The 25,817-nt window shown below is 42.1% G+C and overlaps 1 long non-coding RNA gene across 1 annotated transcript in view; it reads left to right on the top strand.

Moving 5' to 3' along the window:
* Positions 1-14,580: 14,580 nt before the first annotated feature.
* The window catches only part of LOC126176045 (uncharacterized), a 447,202-nt gene continuing 435,965 nt past the window's right edge, over positions 14,581-25,817 (top strand). The window contains exon 1 of the long non-coding RNA XR_007535639.1: positions 14,581-14,831. This is a non-coding gene — a long non-coding RNA (uncharacterized LOC126176045). The remainder of the gene's footprint in view (positions 14,832-25,817) is intronic.

The following is a 25,817-nucleotide window of genomic DNA, read 5'->3' as shown; positions in this document are numbered from 1 at the left end:
CTACATATTTTCAGAAACCCATTAATGTCGAAATGCAATGAGGAACCAAACAGAAGGAACCTGTTTGGCATTTTGCAGACGGTTTTAATACAAACATTTTTTTCCTAAAGTATACATAAGTTAAAGCTTCGTCATTCATTGGAATAACTGATGCATTTTCGTAATGGAAAACTGTCGGCGGAATAGAATGCACTTTCTCAGTGGGAGGTCGTTATCAGCTGTTGTTCTATCACTGCGAGGGCGAAATTAATTGGCGAACGTTTTCTATACATGCTGCCGCAGAAGTTAGCTGCAACGTAGATTTCAAGGAAAAATCGACCATTCTTTTGGAGGACATTATTCTTCCTGGCGACTCGAAGAGATTCTGCGGAAGTTATCAACTCCACCAAAGGCACTGTACGAGCATGAGACGTGGAAGACCCGTTACGTGGCCATCACAGTTTCTGTATTTAAACTTTTACGACTTTCAATTACGTGGCGAGTACTGAATAGTAAAGATTCATCCCGAATGTGCAGTGCTGGGCTGTGAGCAGGTCAGACACACACTAGGACCAGAACTGCTTGTGCGACACAGTATGAGTCTGTTTACAATTGTTGCATACTAGCAAATGATTTATCGGGGCAGTTAATGTACAGTTGACTCCGTACCTGAAATTTAAAAAGCGCACGGGCGACTTTCTTGTTTTCACTTCCTTAAACGAAAAGATTGGTATTACCTGGCATGGTGAACTGAAAAACTGAAAGGGTAGCAGCATCGTTGTGTTGACACCTGCGAACAGGAATGGGGAGAAAGTAACAGTGTACACTCCAGTATTCTTACGAGTAAAACGCTATACGTTTACATGCCGATGCCCTGCATAACACACGAACTGAACAATTTGCGGCATCTTTGTCTGACAGTACTCCCCTGACACTTTGAGGACATATATGCATAATGTAAGGTGTGCGATTCTATATTTCGCCGGAATAGCCCACTAACCATTTTACAAACTGATGCTTCATTTTTTCGAAAGAATGTAATGATGTATGCCCTTTTTGAAACTATATCCCCCACATTTGCACACATCACATCGCATTTATCGTGACAACTTTAGAAAACCAAATCCCACAGACAAAACTTTTTTTTTCGGAATTTCATTGCTAACCCAAGAGTGTGCTTCGGCGTTGCAAGAATTGTGAAGTTCTCGCAAAGTTGGTATTCGTTGTATTACTATCTAATAACAAATTCATCTATATCTTCAATGGGATATTTATTGTGTGCACGTATCTTCTAACCTACCTCTGGTCAGCGTTGTACCTCTCCTGCCGTGATTTGCATACAGTTTGCTTACTAAGCTTAAACAAGCTGCTTGTACTCTTCCTTAATTACTCCTTCTCATCGTCAATAAATTTAATAACGTTGACAGGAGGTCATAGCGGCTACTCGCGAAGCATTTGCCGCGACCAGTTTGTATAGTTGCGCTGCGAGGTAACAACACGCACTAATTGGAATTGGAGTCACTAAGTATTTCTGGCTGTCTTTGTGCCGATGTCTTTGTCGAGTAGTAAATTGTGGACTGTGCGCTGCACGATGTTACCTCCTTTTATGCACGGCATTTCGTGTTGAGGTGTTGCCTACCTTTTAGGGATATACTCACACACAACCTACCACAATAAACCCAAGCTGTACGAGAACATTAACAAGATTTGTCCGAAGTTGTTTAGTTTAGGTATATGTAGTCTACAGCCTCAATTGCAGTGCGGTTATTCACATTTTTTATTCTGTAAGACACCGGCGCTTTTGACACTATTGGCTGGAGTACAGCCCGGAATTCTGAAGTTACAAGGGATAACATACTGGTTGGGAAAAGTTATCTGCAACTTGTGCAGAGCCCAGACTGTAGCTATTAGAGTCGAATGATTTGAAAGGGAGGCAGTAGTTCACAAGAGAGTGCTGTTCAATCACTACAATTCTTACCCTCCCCTTTTCACTCCGTTACGAAAACAGTTATTTCTTGGTGGCTCACGATGTGCGCTACCGACATATACTTTCTTTTAGTCAGGTTTACCTTACCATCTATTTTCTCCCCCATTCAAATCAGTACCGTGTCAGAACGTATATCATCTGCCTTCAGCATTCTTCTACATCATCTCATTCTCTTCTTTCCGTAATGAATTTTTACGAGGGGCGTTTGAAGAGCCCATGCATAAATTAAAACTACTTACGTGTTTGTGATAAACCTTTTGTATTCTTCGACATAGTCTCCTTTTAGACTTATACACTTCGTCCAACGCTGTTCTAATTTGTTGATCCCTTCCGAATATTAGGAATTGTCCAAGTCTGCAAAATAGCTATTAGTTGCTGCAATCACCTCCTCGTTTGAATAAAATCTTTATCCTGCTAACCATTTCTTGAAATTGGGGAACAAATAGTAGTCTGAGGGAGCCAAGTCTGGAGATTAGGGGGGATGTGAAACAAGCTGGATTCCTATTTCCATTAATTTTGCGACCACAATTGCTGAGGTGTGTGCTGGTGCATTGTCGTGATGGAAAAGGACTTTTTTGCGGTCCAATCGCCGCCGACATTTTTCTTGCAGTTCGGTTTTCAAACGGTCCAATAACGATGAATAATGTGCGCCTGTAATAGTTTTACCCTTTTCCATATAGTCGATGAGGATTATACCTTTCGAATCCCAAAAGACAGTCGCCATAACCTTTACGGCCGAAGGAATGGTCTTCCCCTTTTTTGGTGCAGATTCTCCCTTGGTAACCATTGTTTAGATTGTTCTTTGGTCTCAGGAGTGTAGTAATATATCCATGTTTCATCCACTGTGACAAAACGACGCTTAATGTCTTGCGGATTCTTCCTGAACAGCTGCAAACCATTCTTGCAACATTTCACACGATTCCGTTTTTGGTCAAGCGTGAGCAATCGCGGAAGCCATCTTGCGGGTAGCTTTCTCATGTCCAAATGTTTGTACAGAATGTTATGTACCCGTTCATTCGAGATGCCCACAGCACTAGCAATCTCACGCACCTTAACTGTTCTGTCATCCAGCACCATATCATGGATTTTATCAATGGCTCTGAGCACTACGGGACTTAACATCTATGGTCATCAGTCCCCTAGAACTTAGAACTACTTAAACCTAACTAACCTAAGGACATCACACAACACCCAGTCGTCACGAGGCAGAGAAAATCCCTGACCCCGCCGGGAATCGAACCCAGAACCCGGGTGCGGGAAGCGAGAACGCTACCGCACGACCACGAGCTGCGGAGATTTTATCAATGATTTCTGGAGTCGTAACCTCCACAGGGCGTCTAGAACGTTCAGCATCACTTGTGCCCATATAGCCACTCCGAAAATTTTGAAACCACTTATAAACTGTTCTAAGCGAAGGTGCAGCGTCACCGTAATGTTTATCAAGATTCTCTTTAGTCTCCTGAGGCGTTTGGTCTTTCATAAAGTAATGTTTAATCACCACACGAAATTCTTTTTCGTCCATTTTTTGACAATCACTCAACTTTGTTGATTCACACGAATGCCAAACACAAAGAAATAGACCAATATGGCTGAAACTTGGTGTGCGTTTTCTCCAAAGATGCTACTAACTAAACATGACATCGATACGCGCCGGTGGTGCCATCTCTCGGCCTTCGCACGGACTTTTCAAACGCCACTGGTACTCTACAGCAGAGGATGCATTGCTATGAGACTTCCTGGTAGATCTAAACTGTATACTGGACAGGGACTCGAACCTTGAACATACGCCTTTCGCGGGAAGGTGCTCTGTCCACTTAGCCATCCACGCACGACTCTCGAACTGCTCTCGCATCTGTACTTCCACCAATACCTCATCCCCTACTCTTCGAATTTCGAGAATTAATTTGCCGGCAAGTTTCAAATCAGTGCACATTCCGCAGCAGAATGAAAGTTCATACTGAAAACACATCCGCTGGACATGGCTAACCCATGTCTCCGCAATATCCTTTCTTTCAGGAGTGCTAATCCCGCAAGGTATGCGGGAGAATTTCTATGAAGATCGAAACGTGTCAGATGTACTCGCGGAATCAAAGGCTGTGGGGTGGAGGGGGAGGGCAGGGGTCGTGGGTCGTGCTTGGGTGGCTCAGTCGGTAGATCACTTGCCGCCGAAACGCAAAAGTCCCAAGTTCGAGTCCCGACCCGTCACACAGTTTTAACTCGCAAGGTAGTTTCTATTCTCTTCCTGTCTTTTCTGTTTGTCGAACACGTTGTACTTCTATATAAAGTTACACTCGAAATACATTTTTTCGTAAAATGGTCCTCATCACTTAAATTTATGTCCGATGTTAACATATCCCACTCTTTCAAAAAATCTTCTTCTTGCTTTTTCTAGTCTGTATTTTATACTGTATCTTCTTTGCTTCTGCCATCGTCGCTATCACACTGAAAAAATTACGAAACTCGTCTGCTACTTTAAGTATCTAACCAAGGGATCCTTGTAAAACTTTCATCCTTTTATTGTTTTAAATAATGACAGCATGTGGAATGACTGTAGTCGTTTGGAATAATTCATTCAGTGTGAATGAAGAGAAAAAAATGGAACCGGGCGACGTGATATAATAATCATGATTTTATGATACACCATTGTATATACATTCACCTATGTCCAAAACGTGTTTTGCATTCGGAGTGATTGGCCTCTCTTGTTCGACGGGCAAAGATCAGGTGTGTCAGTGTGATGACATAAACCAATAACTTTAACTCGACAAACATTTTCAATTACAGTAAGCTAGTTAAGCCATAGTAGAAACAGGTAAATCACAATTCAAGACGACAATGACGAATATGTTTGTCGTTTCGGAAAGTACATTCGTTTAGAAACTCAACTTGTATGACGGCCAGTGCTCACATTTATTATCTACGACAATGCTGTATACAAATTATCCATTTAATATGTACTTTAAAACAAATGAAATGATATTTGTAATAAGATAATATGAAAAAGGGGTTTCTCTTTCGTGATTAATAAGTTAGCTTCCTAAAATACAAGTATGAAGCTCGGCATCCATGATGCCCTTTTGCCTATAGTAGTTAAATGTGTCTTCTACGTTAAAATTTTCCACAAACATTACGTTTTAGCACAAAATTGGCATGCAGTGTCAGAAGCCGGTTAAAAAAACTTTCTAACGATACCTCATTCATCCCTTTACGATTAGTTGGTGTTGAGAAAAACGGAGACTGTGTTAATAAATATACATGATTTTCTAATGTAGATCGCTCAGTATCACCTGATTTGACAAAACTCCATTCATCCTGTTTCACTCTTGATGACTGAAATCTTTCAAAATCTTTTTACGACAATATCCATTTCGATCAACTGACCTTCCACGTCTCTTAGTGTCTCTTTTAGAATTACAGTGTCATTACAAACGCTTAAGATTTCATTCCTTCTCCCTGAATTTTAATCCCCTTTCCAAATTTCTCCTGAGATTCCTTATTTGTTTGTTCAGTGGCTCTGAGCACTATGAGCCTTAACTTCTGAGGTCATCAGTCCCCTAGACTTAGAACTACTTAAACCTAACTAACCTAAGGACATCACACACATCCATGCCCGACGCAGGATTCGAACCTGCGACCGTAGGGGTCGCGATCGTTCAGTGTTCAGACTGTAACGCACGGGATTGGCTGCAACCCTGTCTCAATCCTTTCTCTATTTCTGCCTCCCTTTCATGTTCTTCGACTCTTAGGACCGCAGCCTGATTTTTGTAGAATTTGAACATAACCTTTCGTTCCCTGTATTTTATTGCTGAAAATTTCACAGTTGAGTAAAGGGAAATTCTTTCTTTTCCTCCTGTGAATCCGTGATGACAGCATCAAGTAACTAATCCTACACTGAATTGAAGAAAAATTATAGTTGAATGTTTTCTCGACGGCTAGGTCATTGCTGACGGGTCAGCCAACTCATTTAGGGAAAGATTGGGGAGGAGAGCTGCCTAGTCTTTGTATAGGAACAATCTATCACATTCAACTTAATAACGAGCAGGGGAGGCTTTCACTGTTAGCAGGGAGCAATACCTTAAACATATTTGTTAGAAGTGAGGGTTTAGCCTATCGGCCATTCGCCACACACAACTTTTCTCGTTATACTGCTACATATCTCGACACATCCAGCCAACCACCATCAGGTAACGGCTTGGTGCAGGCCAGACAAGGATCCTCTGTTGACTCGTAGGCAAAAGAATAGCTGGAAAGCATCGAAACGCGTTCGAAATTCCATCACCACCCAATTCAGGTGCCATATGAAGTCGATCGACTGCTGCTTGTGACCAGCACATGATCTCGCAACGTCTAAAATCCCTAGCCATATCTACATGTGAACTAGGTTCTTTCAAAGATCAAAACACGTAGAGATAGTATATCTGGATCAGAGTAACAAAGTCATTGAGCATGGAAGAGGGGCACTGTCGTTCCACCATTACGTACAGCCGCCATATCGCACCGGTAGCAGCAACTGTACGCCTCCGTACTATGTTTATACGTTCACCGTTAAATGTTATCGAGTTCTCTTTTCGGGATCGTAATAGTTTTACCACTTTCCTAAGCAGTTTCACAGTTAGCTTCACGCATCCCACAAAAGAAATATACCGCACTGAGAAACAAACCTCAACAGCTATGTTAACAGACCGCAACAGTCACAGCTGACTGCTAACAGGCAGTCGAGGTGGCAGAACGATATGACAGCTGTGCACGGAACAGGAGGTGCGGCCCAACTCGTGCTCTGATTGGCTGTTGCTGCGACAACTGTTCTGTGAACAACTAGCTGTCAGTCACTTTGCTATTCTAGCCTAGGTAGAAGTGCAAGACGGAACATCAACAATGCACAAACTTAGGATTCGGCTGCTGAAAGAGTTTCTGTGCCCCTAGTGCAGTCGCCACAGGGTACGACCATTTGGCGAAGTCAGCGAATGAGCCACAATAATTTCTTTTTCTTTAAATGAAGCTTGTGTTGACGGACTGATCTGTAGCGTAGTACGACGTCAAGACTGGATTGCAAGGTCGTCTTTTTCTTGTTGTTGTTGTTATGCTCTTCAGTCCAGAGACTGGTTTGATGCCGCTCTCCATGCTACTCTTTCCTGTGCAAGCATCTTCATCTCCCAGTACCTACTTCAACCTACATCCTTCTGAATCTGCTTAGTGTATTCAAATCTTGGTCCCCCCTCTACGATTTTTACCCTCCACGGTGCCCTCCAATGCTAAATTTGTGATCCCTTGATGCCTCAGAACATGTCCTACCAACCGGTCCCTTCTTCTCGTCAAGTTGTGCCACAAATTCCTCTTCTCCCCAATTCTATTCAATACCTCCTCATTAGTTATGTGATCTACCCTTCTAATCTTCAGCATTCTTCTGTACCACCACATTTCGAAATCTTCTATTCTCTTCTTGTCCACACTAGTTATCGTCCATGTTTCACTTCCATACATGGCTACACTCCAAACAAATACTTGCAGAATCGACTTCCTGACACTTTATACTCGATTTTAACAAATTTCTGTTCTTCAGAAACGCTTTCCTTGCCATTGCCAGTCTACATTTTATATCCTCTCTACTTCGACCATCATCAGTTATTTTGCTACCCCAAATAGCAAAACTCCTTTACTACTTTAAGTGTCTCATTTCCTAATCTAATTCCCTCAGCATCACCAGACTTAATTCGACTACATTCCATTATCCTCCTTTTGCTTTTGTTGATGTCCATCTTATATCCTCCTTTCAAGACACTATCCATTCCGTTCAACTGCTCTTCCAGGTCCTTTGCTGTCTCTGACAGAATTACAATGTCATCGGCGAACCTCAAAGTTTTTATTTCTTCTCCATGGATTTTAATACCTACTCCGAATTTTTCTTTTGTTTCCTTTACTGCTTGCTCAATATACAGATTGAATAACATCGGGGAGAGGCTACAACCCTGTCTCACTCCCTTTCCAACCACTGCTTCCCTTTCATGTCCCTCGACTCTTATAACTGCCATCTGGTTTCTGTACAAATTGTAAATAGCTTTTCGCTCCCTGTATTTTACCCCTGCCACCTTCAGAATTTGAAAGAGAGTATTCTGGTCAAAATTGTCAAAAGCTTTCTCTAAGTCTACAAATGCTAGAAAAGTAGGTGCCTTTCCTTAATCTATCTTCTAAGATAAGTCTTAGGGTCAGTATTGCCTCGCGTGTTCCGATATTTCTACGGAATCGTCATGGAAATACACACATCAAAAAAGGTTCTGCACCACCTCGATTCCGAGAGTTCTGGAACCTGTACAGAAAACATCATTTCCGTACTTTTTATTGCTCATGAAAACCACACATTGCATGTTGTACTGAGGCGGCGCGGTTCCTTCCGTCCCTTTTACGACGAACCTGCACCTACATGAGAACGTTGTCTCAGCATATCATCAGTAGGGAAGCCGAGCGAAACCTACTGTACTTCGACGTGAACCAGGCTGCAATTAAAGTCACTAATCTACGTTTCGGAAGAAAGTTTTCACGCGAAATGAAAGTTTGGAAATTTTGTCCTCAATTAATATATTCTGAAACTTAGGTGAACAAGTATCACTGCCAAGCCCGTGCTAGTTTTCTTTTTTTTTTTTTTTTGGGGGGAGGGGGGTTTAAGGGCGCTCAACTACTGAGGTCATTAGCACCCAGTCACAATTGTTAGAGCACATAGAATCTAGTAAAACTCAAGGGGGGGGGGACACCAGAAAGTTCTTACAAAGATGCAGATAAAATAAGTGAAAGAGTTAGATGTCTTTAAACAAGCCAGTCAAAGTAATGAAACGAAGAACACGAGCAGCTGCTCGAGCGACATCAGCTAAAATATCCTGTAAAGTAGATGGCAGAGACAGGACAACACGAGATTGACTAAAACGGGGACACGACAATAAAACATGGCGCACTGTTAATGCAAGACCACAAGGGCACTGCGGGGCTGGGTCACCGGAGAGCAGGTAGCGGTGGCTAAACCGGCAATGCCCAATCCGCAACCTGGTCAGAAGGACCTCTTCTCGCCGAGATGGTCGGGAGGAGGTTGTCCAAGCAGTTGGGATCGGTTTTACTGCCCGGAGCTTGTTTCCTTGAAGTGATGACCAAGTATCCCACCACAACGACACAAGCCTCTTACAACCAACCCCACTAACGTCAGATGACGGGATACAATGGGAGGCTGGCCGAGGCAGGAGGACTGCAGCCTTGGCTGCAGCATCAGCAGCCTCATTCCCAGGCACTCCTACATGGCCGGGAACCCACAGAAAGCTGACAGGAGAGCCACCATCAGCAAAAGAATGGAGGGACTGCTGGATCCGTTGCACCAAGGGATGGACCGGATATGGAGCTCCAAGGCTCTGAAGAGCACTGAGTGAATCAGAGCAGAGTACATACGATGAATGGCGGTGGCGGCGGGCATACTGAACGGCCTGATGGAGAGCAAAAAGCTCGGCCGTAAAGCTGGAACACTGGTCGAGGAGCCGGTATTTAAAGGTGGCGGCCCCGACGACAAAGGCACAGCCGACACCATCGTCAGTTTTGGAGCCATCAGTGTAAATAAAGGTGTGACTGGCAAGTCGCGCACGAAGTTCGACAAACCGTGAGCAATACACTGCAGCTGGAGTACCCTCCTTCGGGAGCGAGCTGAGGTCGAGAAGCCCGTGCTAGTCTTAACACAGTCACTCACAATCCCTTCCACTCACGTTAGCAAGTTTATGGTGTTGCATTTCCCGAAATGTAATAGATATAAAAATACTGATTGTTTTTGATTGAGAATGTTCTCCAAATATTAAGTCTGTCGGTACCAAATGCAGTCAGTTTTTAGTCACCGACATGCTCAATACGCCACGCGGAATATACACTCCTGGAAATGGAAAAAAGAACACATTGACACCGGTGTGTCAGACCCACCATACTTGCTCCGGACACTGCGAGAGGGCTGTACAAGCAATGATCACACGCACGGCACAGCGGACACACCAGGAACCGCGGTGTTGGCCGTCGAATGGCGCTAGCTGCGCAGCATTTGTGCACCGCCGCCGTCAGTGTCAGCCAGTTTGCCGTGGCATACGGAGCTCCATCGCAGTCTTTAACACTGGTAGCATGCCGCGACAGCGTGGACGTGAACCGTATGTGCAGTTGACGGACTTTGAGCGAGGGCGTATAGTGGGCATGCGGGAGGCCGGGTGGACGTACCGCCGAATTGCTCAACACGTGGGGCGTGAGGTCTCCACAGTACATCGATGTTGTCGCCAGTGGTCGGCGGAAGGTGCACGTGCCCGTCGACCTGGGACCGGACCGCAGCGACGCACGGATGCACGCCAAGACCGTAGGATCCTACGCAGTGCCGTAGGGGACCACACCGCCACGTACCAGCAAATTAGGGACACTGTTGCTCCTGGGGTATCGGCGAGGACCATTCGCAACCGTCTCCATGAAGCTGGGCTACGGTCCCGCACACCGTTAGGCCATCTTCCGCCCACGCCCCAACATCGTGCAGCCCGCCTCCAGTGGTGTCGCGACAGGCGTGAATGGAGGGACGAATGGAGACGTGTCGTCTTCAGCAATGAGAGTCGCTTCTGCCTTGGTGCCAATGATGGTCGTATGCGTGTTTGGCGCCGTGCAGGTGAGCGCCACAATCAGGACTGCATACGACCGAGGCACACAGGGCCAACACCCGGCATCATGGTGTGGGGAGCGATCTCCTACACTGGCCGTACACCACTGGTGATCGTCGAGGGGACACTGAATAGTGCACGGTACATCCAAACCGTCATCGAACCCATCGTTCTACCATTCCTAGACCGGCAAGGGAACTTGCTGTTCCAACAGGACAATGCACGTCCGCATGTATCCCGTGCCACCCAACGTGCTCTAGAAGGTGTAAGTCAACTACCCTGGCCAGCAAGATCTCCGGATCTGTCCCCCATTGAGCATGTTTGGGACTGGATGAAGCGTCGTCTCACGCGGTCTGCACGTCCAGCACGAACGCTGGTCCAACTGAGGCGCCAGGTGGAAATGGCATGGCAAGCCGTTCCACAGGACTACATCCAGCATCTCTACGATCGTCTCCATGGGAGAATACCAGCCTGCATTGCTGCGAAAGGTGGATATACACTGTACTAGTGCCGACATTGTGCATGCTCTGTTGCCTGTGTCTATGTGCCTGTGGTTCTGTCAGTGTGATCATGTGATGTATCTGACCCCAGGAATGTGTCAATAAAGTTTCCCCTTCCTGGGACAATGAATTCACGGTGTTCTTATTTCAATTTCCAGGAGTGTATGTCTTTTCTCTTCACAAAATTCACTTAAAAATTCCGAAATTTCTATACGCCCGTCTAAATAATTATGCCGTCACTTTACCACACTTTTGATATATGAAACACTGCTAGATCCGGCAACTTATAGTTTCCATCGGAACTACTACTACACACGTCCGAACTGTTTCATGGCTAGGCTCCCACTCTTCACTAGAATACTCCAAGTCTTCTCTACCAGCAGAGAAAGGCGCACGAAGAATATTGCTTTACCATTCATCAGTTTATTCAACAGCCAATAGCAAAACAACATTCTCCCGCGTCAGTCCGCGCATTTCATCAACAACCAATCGCAAAATAGTAAACCTACCGACTGCACTTTTTAACGACGTAATTATCTAATATGCTGAAATTTTGTTTATTCATAAAGTTATTTACTATTGTTATTTATACCTGAATTAACTTTCCCTTTACCATAAACTTACTTTTCAAATCTATTCTACAAAAATCCCCTTTGTCCACATCCACACTTCTTCGAAATGTTCCCACACTAAATCCCACTACATAACCCGTTAAACAATTATCTTCATATTAACCTCAAACCACACTGACGCATCATTCATACTACTAAAACACATTTATAACATTTTACATACACAAAAAGACATAATAACACTTTATGAAAATACGAGAACAGTTTATGAAAAATATTCTATTACTTTAGTGCCCTCTAGTGGGCACGATCGAGACTAAAATCACAGTCCCCCATATCCAATATTGTCCTCTATCGGCTGATACATAAACTACATGCGCGTCCAGTCTCGCTTCACCATCTGCCACTATCCAGCTCTGAGACACATCTCCCACTTAACCGCCTCCAAGGCAGGATCGTTATACGGCGCTACGCCTCAGTACCACCATACAGCTGAGATCACCGCCAAGGCGAGAATCAGTCATCGGGAGTCGGAGTATGCACAACCGATGACTCGTTCCCGGACTAGGACGACGTTAACAGCGAGAGGCTGTTCTCTTAAGGAGGTAGCAATCGCAGAAGACGCTGAGTCGCACCAAAAAAAAAAGTCGCACCGTGGTGTAGTGGTTATCATACTAAACTGTTGCATGGAGGTTCGTAAGTTCAAAACCCGTCTGGAGTGTACAGTTATAATTATTATATTCGGTTCGAGTACATTCTAGAAGTATCCACAAACGTCAAGAATCATTGTACTGGAATGCTGTGTAGCTGTATATATACCGTATGTTTTCTGGCCGGAGGCAGTTAGCTCCGCGCTCTTGTATGGGCAAATGCTGAATAAACCTTCGTTAAGAGAAGTTAGTGTTCATCATTCATCTACTTACACCTTCTTCTACGTGACATTATTACTGAAAGGAATAATCATTATTTATTACGAACCTCACCGTGACCGCTCAGCTGATGAACAATGATGGTAAGGACGTACGTATGTGATGCTGTACTGTGCATTAAGAAATTTTGTATGATATTCTAAAGATGAGCATCGCCCGAATTGAGTCCGATATAACTTGGACAACATGCGATCCATTAAGGAGTTACATATCAAGTACAGCTCTCGACTTTTCAGCTCTTTCTGTTTTCGAGATAAGCGATACAAATTGCAATTCCTTTTTTTTTTCATTTAAGGGGGGGGTAGGACGTCAAACGGGCCGACTTGGAACAGGAGAGACACCACAGGACATTTTAATTTCCACTGTCTATACTTTTACAAATAAATTCATAAAACTTTAACAGCATGACCAGGAAGGATTCAGGATTCATACTCATAGCAGTGGAAGCTCAAAAACGTAACAAAACACATTTTTTTACATGTGAAATTTCATCATTTATTTCACTTACTACTGGCTGCATTTGTTGCTATAGGCACACTTTTCTTCCTAAGTAAGAGAGATTCTTCGATGACTTTCGCACAGCATACAAGCCATAGTTACTGGTGGATGAAACTCTACAATTTACTTAATTTATGAAGAAATGAATGAACTGTTACATTTTAAACTTCATGTGTAGAAAAAATTCAAGTTTTATAGTTAATTATCTCAATTTTTTCCACAGTTTTTTTTAATAGATTTGGAAAATTCTAGAGTTTCATACACTTGTAACTATTGTTTGTATGCTATGAAAAATTCATCGAAGAATCTCTCTTACTTAGGAAGAAAAGTGTACCCATAGCAACAAATGCAGCCAGTAATATGTGAAAAAACGAAATAGGTATTTTGCTACGTTTTTGAACTTCCACTGTGATGAGTGTGAGTCCACAATCCTCCCTGCTCTTGGTGACAAAGTTTTATGAATTTATTTGTAAAAGTATAGACAGTAGAAATTAAAATGTCCTGTGGTGACACTCCTGCTCCAAGACGGCCCGTTTGACGTCCTACCCTCCCCCCCCCCCCTTAATCCGGTCCACATTACAATGAAAGACTCTCCTTAAAAAAAAGAGTAAGGGGGCGTAATGCATTAACAACAATGGAAAACATGTCCCTTCAAAGAAGCATAATGCAGTAGCAATATGTGGGTATGTGAAGGTATTAAAGAGCTGCCGAAACGCGTAGTAGGAAACTTTTTTTAAAAATAAAAATCAGTGGAGTGGGAAAGGTATTTAGTTTTGCGACTTTTCCTTCATTTAAAGTAGTTTATAGCTTTATTTAGTACCATCCGTCTAACTCCAAATGAAAATGTGTCAAAATAGTTGTTACATGCAACGTTAGAATTAAGGCTTTTTTTAGGTAGTACAGCATTCAAACAGGAATTTTAACTTTATAACCGTCGAATAAAGAAGCCAGAGTTCTCACGACTGTTAGAAAGTGTTAATTTCTTTCTTTTTTTAAAAAAACAAACAAAGTCTTGTAAAAGTGTCCGGTTCAGTTACTAAAAAGAATTTACATCCTTCTTTTACCAGAAATGCGATGAAATTTAAACGAATGTAATTCGAGAGTAGTGTAGTACATAATTTTATTCGTTAATTTCCAAACAGAAGTTTCGATTACGCTTCTTTATAACGGTAATACGGAAGTATTGAACAAATACGCCGTGTGTAGTTTTAGTACTGATGGGGTGGCTTGTTTCCGCAGCGATCTGCTGGAATACTTCCGAACGATTCCCTCTGTTCACGCACTGAGGCACGCGCTGCCCCTCTTGTTGGCCTGTAACCGCGTGGAAATGTATTCTGCTGCAAGAAGGGAGCGATTGGCAACGGCGTTTCTTTCGGCCAATCAGAGCGCTCTTCTTCCCCACTACTTCTTTCGTTCCAAGATGGCCACCTGTTGCTGGCTCAGTCGCTGTGCTGCCGCCGCCGCGGCGTTGTGTGTGGAGGTCTTTCGCGCGGGCAGTCCGCAGTGCGTCTTGCTGTGAAAACTCGAGCCAGTGAAACGGTGTGCTAGTGTCGGGAAACAAAAGCAGAGGTTTCACCGTTATCTAACTTTTGTGCTCTAAATAAGTGATTATTCGACGTGCAGGGTTTAAAAAAAAGTGTTTTCAGCACGTGATGGATTACCGTGAAGCAGTGTAGACGCCGGCAAGCGGTCGTGCAACTCTCCGAGGGATACCTACTGTAGGTAATCTCAGGACCGCGGTGCTATTACTGTTTTCATCTAAAACTCTTTGTACCTATAAGCTATCATCAGGATTTTATCTGTAAATGTACTAATCGCCACTCTTTAATGTATTTATTGTTTTTCGATAGAAGTACGGCATTCGGGAACGAAACACTCGTGAGACTGTATTATTTCTTCCGAAGTTACCGCATTGTACGTAGTCTTTGATCACGACCGTTGTTTTTAAAAGATTCGTTGCGAGCATGCAATGAGTACTTTTAATTTATCATCTTTATCGTTGTAATCAAAAGGAAGTCTTTAGAAAAGTGGTTTGGATTGCAAGTTGCATTGCTTGCATCAAATCTTTGGCGTCGGTTTTGTAATTGTTGGAATGGTCACTTTTTGAGTAACATCAGTACGGATCCGTTGCAGATAATCCTGGATGAGTTCATCTTGAAGACTGTTGTACACTAATTTTCTATGTGCATGTTATGAATTCGTTTTTTTCTACCATTATTACTTCAGTGCTCTAGCGAGTCACATTAGTGGTAAGCGACAATCATAGAATGTAGAATTAGCTTCTAGATAAACTTTCGAGGTACTGTAACGAATTTTTTGCATAAAATAGCAGCATTATAGGATACATTACACCGCTTCTAATATATTGATCTTAAGAAGTGTATTACTATGCGTACAGTCAGCTTTCCACGAAATCACTATTCCTCCATTTTTCGTTAAAACGTGTAATTCACGACGTCGAAAGTGAATTTGTATATGTCATATCAGGTTTCTGGTCGCCTTTTTAGCCCATTTGAAAGGCATAATTATATGGAAACAGTTTTTTAATCCATAATAGCCCGCATTTGAACCGGTAGTCTGCCATCTTTAGCGAATTTCATGGATTGTGTATTTGTTAATTACCTAGTATTGCCAGACAAGAGATACAGGCACTCGTAGTATTGTGTATGTAGCTATATTTTAATTTTTCTCCTCAGACATATATAGTAATTCTTTCTTTCTTTTAACTGAGTTTTATCATACCAAGAGTGCGTCCAAACCTTGCATCAGATTGGCTGCAAACTCCTTTAAGTAGTTGTAGTAAAGGTTTCAACACTAGATGCTTGCTTCATTTTAGCCCAAAATGTTCACTATCTCTAGTAAATCCGAAGAGGACGGATCCGTTATTTAGAAACGCGAAACTCTCCACTTGCTTTTGCTCTGGATTTTTGGTACATTCTGAACACAGCCTGCAGCCTCACATCTTGAGCATTATGATATGGTTCTGGATGTCTTTTCATCTAGATTATATTCACGACACAGTTAACACACGATGGCCATCGTGGCTATCTCTCCTTAGAGTACGTGTTTTGTTCAGACCGTGTACGTGTTTAGAATGATCCTTCTGTAATTCAGAATGCAGTGCCTTAAATGCGTGTGACTTTTCTTCAGTAATACGTTTGCGTGAACAGAACGTTAAGAAAGACCACCGGAAGATTATAGGGGAAAATTAAGCCTCCGGCATATTTTACAATTTAAATGTAATCCACTTATCTTTATTTAAAGAACTAGATGCACCTGTTAGATAGATTTTTTGACAATAACGATTCTTCAGTATTGATATTGCATTGATTGGTGAACAACCTGACTTACGCCATCGTCAATTAAGGTGAAATAATTAGGTGGCGAATGCTTTTCACTGTCAGTTAAGTTGTGTATCGATAATTATGATACATTGAAAATGAAAAAGAGGAAGTTTGTATGGTGCCTAGTACAAAAGAAAGCCGTCTTGATATTTGAGATAAATGCAACTTACAAAATTTCGCTCACTTATGAAAGTCGATATAAAGCTTTCTTCTTTTGAAGCAAGTAATGGTCACTTGAGTAGGTATTAAGATCGGCAAAAAAAAAAGTAAGAATAATGTATTGACAAATGGACCTTGTAAGTAAAACCTTTATAGTTTCCTTGTTGTGTCACTTGCAGTTGTTCTACCGGTTTGCTATTGGTTTATTTGTTGTCTCGTTAGCTTTGAATGTGATGCCGTGCGGTCACTTACAAGTCGGTGTTTACCCGTGATATTGACTGCTTACAGATGTCCCATTCTAATGTCATCCCATAAGACGTACTTGACTGTTGAGACATAAAATTAAAAACTCTGGTAATATTTCTGGTTCAGGAAGGATGATATTACAAAATATGCAACCGAAGCTTTCACTAAGCGTTGGTGGTTTTCTTGGGTCTGTTTCGTATAGTTCGTTGTACGTTTTGGTCGCTGGTTGTTTATACTTTTTGTGTGCTGAGCAAAGAACAGTTTTGGGATGCGTTCTGTAGTGTGAAATTCAAATTAAGTTTGCTGCCTAGTGTGGTTTAGTCAAATACGGATTTGTAACTGAACGGCCACATAAATTCGCCGAACTAAGGACAGCATCGAACATACCTCGTGTGAAAAAACATATGAAATTCCAAGAGAGACTGGATGATTGCGCCGCTTGCTGCGTTTCTGTTATGTACACATCATAGATACAGAACAAGACCAGCCACAGCAGGTGTGAAAGTATTGTATGAAGGAGTAATTGTCAGGTCTTCCGTAGCTGAATGCTTGACTGTCACCCTGCTCGCGCTATATATATATATATATATATATATATATATATATATATATATATATATATATATATATATATATATATATATCGTTCATTTTTGTTTATTTTTTAATGGAGTTCGTGGTGACAGATTAATCTGTCAAGGTTAGACTGGAAGGCCTCATTTTGGTAGTGATGGTGCCTATTTTATACATACGAATTATGTGGTTCGTCCCCGATGAAAATCGTTGTTTTCCAGTCAGATTTGAACGTTTAAAGGCGTTAAGAAAAAGGACGTTCGTGTCCGAAACTCCCAAATTCTCACAAGTTTCCCAATACTTGGATGATTAAAATATACCAGATTGTATTATGTCATAGTCGCTATACTATTTGATAACGTTACTATTCAAAGCCGACGGATTTTATCTTGTACTTAAATACTACCGTACCGTACTTTGCAGAAATTTTTGAGTCCCCGAAAACGTGTCGTTTACTCACTGTCTAGGAAGCGTTAAAGCTAATCTTGAACTTGTATAATAGGCCTAGTGGCAGGATTTTGGGAAGATATCTCAAACTCATTTTCCAGAAACTTTTTAAGTATTTTCTGCACACCCATTGGGTAAAGGAGACATTTTTAAGCACTTCTTTTAAATTATATAGTATGTTCTAGATCCAGAATCCATCGTTATCAACATCATGTACACGCTCGCATCGCCTACACGTTCCATATGCGCTTAAGGCACAACACATTTCTTGAAGGAAAGATGACACATAGCGCGAAAAATTAAACTCGCTTCCAATTAGCCATCTGAATGACTCGGGATCTCTGTCTACTCGACCATACCACTTAACTGGCACCACCATCATGGAATGACCGAAATTGTAGATTTATGCCGAACGTAGATTCAGAAAGTCATTCTCACTTATCTGCTGCCACTGATTGCGGAACTAGGGAAAGTGGCATGTTGGTAGAATTGAAGCTTGGCGGTATAGAGGTGGTGGTTGTGCACCGACTCGTCCACAACCCCGTCGTTCACCCTGATTTGATGGTGGAGGGGGGAGGGGGGGTTGTTCAGAACCACTTCGTTCACACCGATTGTGTCCGTGATATTCTTAAATTCTACAGTCGATAAATGTAAATGGCGAGATGGTTCCTTCCCCAGTCCGAGCTTGTACACCGTCTCTAATGACTTCTTTGTCGTTGGACGTTAAATCTTTCCTTAGAATTGAAGCTGTGAAGGAGGGTTGTAAATCGTGCCTGGGTAGCTCACTTGGTAAGACTATTACCTACTCTCAGGCAGCAAGAATTAGTGCCGATCCCAGACAGAGGTTTAATCTTTCAGTAAATTTTTCTGTAATGTTCCTTAAGGAAGTGATGTGGAAAAGCATTTATTGGTTCCACACCTAACTCATCTTTCTTCAGCTTAACCGATTCTTCCATCGCTTCCTAGTAGAACAACTTCATGCTTCTTACTTTGTCATCGTCGTTCCACTTTTTTTTCCCTCCTCCGCCGGCGTTTTGGTTTCCTCATGACGAGGTCTGTCTATTCCTTTTGTTGCGGACCCTCTCTTACACTCTATTTCACAAACCATAGCCGTTTAGATTAAGACGGTCTAAGCCGCATGATGAGTCTTGAGTGTTGATCTCATCGAGTTACTGTTCCACTTGTGCTTTTATATGTCCATTGCTTAGATCACTTCATCGGCCATTGCCCTTTCCTGGTTGTTTGGTCATGGTCACGGTAGATCATTTCGTAGGCATGAAGTTTACTAATACCTCGACTGGTTTCATCCCAATTCCAGATTGCGCCAGGATTGTCCTTCACGTTTAGTTTCATTAGAAATTCCCCTAATTTGTTTTATAACTTTCCAATAATCTTCTTATTGTCCATTGAAGCTCTACAGGCAACAAGATTTGCGGGAATCCTAAGAGTGAGGTTGTATCTCCTCTTCAAACTAGCACACTACAATTTACTAGCATTTATTGCTTCTGATAGGCAAAATTCCTTACTGTGGTAACTGTTAATCCAAATCCTATTTCTCGCTGGAATCAGTGCAAATGTTCTCCCTAGCTTCTTTGTACAGTTCACTAATACCACTTTGACTGCATGTCGGAAAAGGACACATTTAGTGGCCTCAATGGGACCCCCATCTCTGCTGCATGAACTGATAGTCTATCATTATTACAAGTTTCACTGCTTCTATTAATTCGCTTTTCTTTTGGCATACTTGGACCTGAAGAAGACGACAGTATTTTACGGTAGGTAATTTCATTATATGCATGCCGAAACGAAAAAATATTTACATGAACGTGAATCAACTTTGCGTAGTATATTATGTTCATAAAGTACAAAGAAACCGAGCTACAGTGCCAAACTCCAAAAAGTTAAGAATTTCCTTCCAAAACTTAAGTTGTAGCCTTTGTCACGTAAATAACAATACTAAGTGCATTACTTAACGAATGAGAAACGTTCTTGGCTAAGAAGATACTGTACGAAGTATTTGCCCTAACCTTGCTAAGTTATCTCGTATTTTCAGCAGTAGTGCACTCATAGAAACAAATATTGAATCTTGCGGCGAATAACGACACAAGTATTTGCTTTTTTTTTTCCTATATCGAGTCTCGACTGATTGCGTGCAGCTAAGTTAACAATACCTTGTACTGCCAACAATGATGTCCCAAGAAAGTACAAGGCGAAATGGCACATTGCCCCGACAACAGGTGTACTAGCAGTTAGTTAACAAATCATGTTACAAAATCACCTGTATCACGAAAATAGGACCCTTTACCTTCGGTATTATCCCAGTTTTACGCAAATACAGTGTTACAACATGTGAACGTTCCGCCAAGTCTCAGAGGAAAGTCGTCGTAATTTCTGGGAAATTTGATCCCAAAGTTTAAAAAATACCGAGTCGGAGGGATGAAATGTATTTGGTCGGAATAAATGGTGCAACAAAACAAATGACTGTTAAGAGTCCGGTGAGAAGTCACTGTTAGGCTACGTGTGAAAGGCTTTTCGTAGGAAGTAAACAGAAAAAAAGACACTGGGATTTTTTTTTCCTTGCCTCAGCCCAGCATCCTCAGATAATCTGGAAGAAGAGAATAGCAAGGTACCGTAATTACCAAGCAAGTAATAACACACAGGAACTGAAGTGAAAGTTTGTCTCTGCTAGCCACGTTCTAAGAACTATGTTCTCTGCCAGTTGCGCGACTTCAGCATGTACTTGGAGAATTGTGTCGGTGAAATAATGCAGTCCGCAGTTGTAGTTAACTGGTGTCAAACGGCCTGCCCCCTTTCCGAGGCCGACTTAAATTGCATGCGACATAAAGCCGGCGAAACCCTAGTGCCCTGCAGCACGAGACTTACGAAGCAAGAAGCCACCAATACGCAGTCTACAACTTACGAATGTCTTCGCCCTGTCTTTACTGCCAGCTTTAACTAGCTTCTTGCCCATGTAGATAAGTGGGGATCCTAAGACAGGTCAGCCAAGGTGATTGACTGTACGTATACTACCTGCTACACCCCAAAACTATGAATTATCATTGCTATATACTTCAGTCTGTCATTTCTTGAATTTGTTCCCCTTTCCTGTAGCCATTTAAGAACTAAAATTTCAGTAACCGTTTTGAAGATTTCGATTTTGGTATTTTTCTATTTACTATTTTAATATTTCGCCTGTCACCTCCCCATTCATATTATGTTATCCTTCTGTTACACTTTTTGTGTGATACCTCTTTCTCAATTCTAGGCCAATGTTTGAAATTTTTCCGCTTGCAGATGTGCTCCATTCGTCTTCGGTGTTTCGCCCATTTAATTATCTTTCTGCTTTGTATACAATACAAATACCACCACTTTCATTGTATTTTATGTACAACTAGTATTTATTCCCATTACAGCTACTTCTAATAGATGTTCTCTTTGTTTCATTTACGTATGTTGCAGTTTGTGTTCTCTTTCACTACAATCCAGGAGAAAGGCATGTTCGGGAGCATGATTGTCGATTTTGTCGAAGCACAGCTCTCTCATCGCCTCTTTGACTTAACTTGATAAACTATAGACGTACTAAACTTAAGACCCTGTTTTATATTTTTTAACCTGACTTTCTCTTGCTTTTTATCAGTTGTGTTATCGCTGTCTTAACTGCTTCCGTTCATCCGCTGGATTCTCATTCCGAAGGACGGCGGCTCATATCTTTGTCTTGGCAAATTTCGACGTATTTTTTACGTGGTTTCTCTAAATAGAATAAGGTAAACGTCAAGATTTTTCCTTTGATAAGGACATGCCCAAATTATATCCCCATTCTTTGAAGTGATGACAGGATTTTAGACGCTAATCATTCTCACTTCCTCCTGTTTGTTCTTATTGTCTTCAGAATCCTGAATTACCTGTTCCAGAGTTCAACACTGGAAAAAAAAAGTAGTTAGTAACCCAGCTGTTAACCTCGATGCCACAAGACTAACCAGGTATATTCTCCTACTGCATTCATGGTGCACGGTGACTATGGAGACTGGACTCATATTGGGCAGGTGTTTTGATATAAGCACCGCACATCCTGACTTAAGTTTTCAGTTGTCTCCTCTATTCGGGCTTGGTGGTCTAGTGGTCAAGCACGTACTTGGAAGTCGAAGTGTCGCGGGACCGAATCCTGGCCAGACTAGAAATGACAGGTGGCTCCGGTTCCACGTTAAACTGTAGGTCCCCTTTCCTTGGTTGGATTACTGGGTTAGGCAAGTGACACGCAAGGTACCGAAGTGGCGTCCGACAAGAGACTTGCATCTATCCTCTGAACATCCCTCTTGAGGAACTCAGCCATTCCTGCCATACAATTATTATTGAAGATTTATGAAAACCACTGCAGGTGAATGCAGGGCCATAGCCGCTTTCATTTCCCGTTCTTATTTTTACCGCGCATCTTATGAACTGGACTTCATTGAGATATTATTGTTATTTTATTGTATCTGTCCTTCCCACTTTAATCCGCATGACATATCTTCCTCCGGTCTGGGCTACTTATGACGAAACTCCTAACAGTAGTGCAGTTTTTATCTTAATCATAGTGTAAGAGAAATTCGCTCCAAGTGACGTAAATAAGTATGTAGTCAGTCGTTAATCGGACCATGAACATTTAGATTAGATACGAAACCTTTCTCATTTGGCAGTTTCTTAATTTCCTGCGTCATTTGCCTCATCCTCTGTATCACAGGTATCAGTTTTACTTTGTATGGTCATTCAATTTTTCTGCCTTCACTTGAACAATTCGCCCACATGTTTCTGCCCTATAACTGTTGGCCTGACTGCATACGAATCCTTCCACGTAGTTTCCTTTCTTTCGCGTACCACTGTTTGGAGTAAAGCCGTTCAAACTTTCAGTCAACAGGTTCTGCCTTGCTATCGTGCCACATGCTGTACTACTTGGACACAAAAGAACTGAGGCTGTTAGCATTACTCCGAAACTTTTTGAAGAGTGGAAATCTCTGAAATTTTAAATGCCAACCCTCACATTTGCCAGCAGAACCAAAAAACATTTTAGAGATGGAAGATAACTTGTTTGTATCCAAGAAATTGAGAATGTATTCTGATACCACATAATTGTGCTGTTCCTCTCATAACTACAAAGAACGAAATAAATGAGAAATACTTTATTGGGAATGTGTTAGGTTTCGTGTCACAGAACTAGGCTGATGCTAAGCGCCAATAAGAAAAAAAGCTTTCGATGATCGTGAGCAATTGTCATATAGAATTTTTTGAAAGAATGCTCTGCCATTTGACTGTACATTTTTCTACATTTCTTGTGTACCATCTGGATGCCCACTTTCAGACCATTATCGAGCACAATTTTCTTAGAACATACACAGTAAAATAATGTTAATGCTGTAAGAACATTGTACTCGATAATGGCATGGAAGCCATTTGGCGCAAGAAATATTCGAAAATAAAGAGTGAAATGGTGGTATATTCTTTTTTTTTAAACAAAACAAAGTTTTTGTTTAAAGTGCCAGTAATACTGAAGAGTTATGTTTTAGTTGTGAAAATATAAGTACAGAAATATTAGCAGTAAAATTTTAACTAGTAGGGCTAGTGGGTTGGGATCAGATGTTGCAAAGGAATCCCTGTACTGTGAGGAAGACATGGCTTTCCAAAAACATTACCCGCACACACACTGTGTTTTCTGTTACACTTCAACTTTTATTACTATTTTTTAATCACAAATTATCTCATTCCAGTCAAAGATATTTTATCGTTACAAGCAAAAGCTTAAAAGCATTCGGCTTGCCACATAAACAGTTCATCAACCGAATGAAGAGGACTTGATGCACGGCACTTCGATCTCCACTGGGATGCAGTGCTTGCCACAAAGACCACGCACCACCTAGTAACGAATGTTTTAAACATTTTCTTCGTGTTTTGGTACTTGGATCAAGGCTGGGGGCGTGCAACAGAGTAACGAAAACACAATAGCACTGAAAACGCGGTTTGCGAAAAAAATGATGGTTATAACGATTGACATTTCCACACTTCATTTATCGAGTCGTATTAGTACATGACTATGACTATTTTCGAGCTTTTCTGTGTCCTTGCGCCGTAACATTTTCCTCAGAATCGAGCAATGCACAGGATGTGTACGAACAATACGGGCAAAAATAACGAAACGAATTCTCACTGCCAATTGGGCTGCTTTCCAGACGTATGTACAGTTAGTGATGTACACCTTGAAAGCAGGATCCACTAGAGACTATACAGATCTGCATACGTTCATCCTCCTGTACAGAATAAATCTGTATATTGTTTTCTTGAGCTACTCAAGAACTCTTTCCGTCCACTGACACTAGTTACAGTTCGAGGTAGGGTAAACAGTCGTGTAGTAATATCTCATAACAGTTAATTCCTCACTAATACGAGTGGTATTGTTTTCGTTGTATAGAGTATAACCTACTTGTCTTATGTGGGCCGGCCGTTGTGGCCGAGCGGTTCTAAGCGCTTCAGTCCGGAACCGCACTGCTGCTACTGTCGCAGGTTCGAATCCTGCCTCGGGCATGGATGTGTGTGATGTCCTTAGGTCAGTTAGGTTTAAGTAGTTCTAAGTCTAGGGGACTGATGAACTCAGTCCCATAGTGCTCAGAGCCATTTGAACCATTTTTTGCCTTATGTGGAATATGTTCACTGACTGGTTCTCCTGAACTATTTTGTGGAACTAAGAGAAAGAAGAAAGAAACATAATTTGAAATTGAGCTGAAATACATATTTGGAAAGGTATATTTCTACTATTTTGCGTTGGATGATGGGTGAGTATTGTGCTATGACTCACACAACTGTTTTTAATTCACAGTAAAGTACTATCCAGTCACTGACGTGGTTCTAGTTGACTCCTCAATTATTTCGCGTCTTTGAGGTATCCCCTCGTTTTGATTTGACGTGAAAAGGCGATATTACCTGGATGACTTAACTGATGATATAACAGCCTGGATGATAGAAGCGGTATTTCGGTCGTGATTTCAAAGTTTTTGAAAGCGTAATTTGTTACACGAATACAGAAATGGTTGTCGATGAAACGTCACTTTTTCATTTCTGTCCCTCAGTGGGTAGTAACCGTCTCTTACTCATAGATGGACTATTTACGCACATATCGAGCCGGTTGGTATAGGGCTAAAGCGCACGCGTGCTGACAGAGAGGTCTTGGGATCGAACCTCAGTCGGACCACAGATTTTGCAGTCTTCGTTTTAAGCTAGCCTTCACCTTCCAACGATGTAAGGAGTCGGCAGACACAACATGTGGCTCGGGTCCACGTTGAACTGTAAATCCCCCTTCCCCGGGTGGATAACTGGGATAGGTGAGGGACACGCAAGTGTCTAAAGTGGCGTCCAGTAAAAAGACTTGCACCAAGGCAAGCTACACAAAGTTATCATGATTAGGTACATACATAATTAAGTTTGTACGGAACCCTCAGAGCGCAACCCTTACTCGCATCTGTCCGGTTTTACTTCTGTTCAGCTCTCCGGCTTGATCCATGGTTTGGATTGCACGTTAAACGGCGGGTCCCCCTACAACTGGCTGGATATATCAGTTCAAAGGTCAGAGGAAGGGAAGGACATACCATCTGAAAGGCAAACCTGCGTTTATAGCATTTGTAGATTTAGAGAAAGCTTTTGACAATGTTGACCAGACTACACTCTTTGACCGAGCGAGGTGGCGCAGTGGTTAGCACACTGGAGTCGCATTCGGGAGGACGACGGTTCAATCACGCGTCCAGCCATCCTGATTTAGATTTTCCGTGATTTCCCTGAATCGGTCCAGGCAAATTCCGGGATGGTTCCTTTGAAAGGGCACGGCCGACTTCCTTCCCTGATCCGACGAGACTGATGACGTCGCAGTTTGGTCTCTTCCCACAAACAACCGAACCCAACTACACTCTTTGTGAT

Source organism: Schistocerca cancellata, chromosome 3, assembly GCF_023864275.1.
Source record: "Schistocerca cancellata isolate TAMUIC-IGC-003103 chromosome 3, iqSchCanc2.1, whole genome shotgun sequence".
Lineage (NCBI taxonomy): Eukaryota > Metazoa > Arthropoda > Insecta > Orthoptera > Acrididae > Schistocerca > Schistocerca cancellata.
This window is presented reverse-complemented; position numbering and strand designations above follow the sequence as displayed.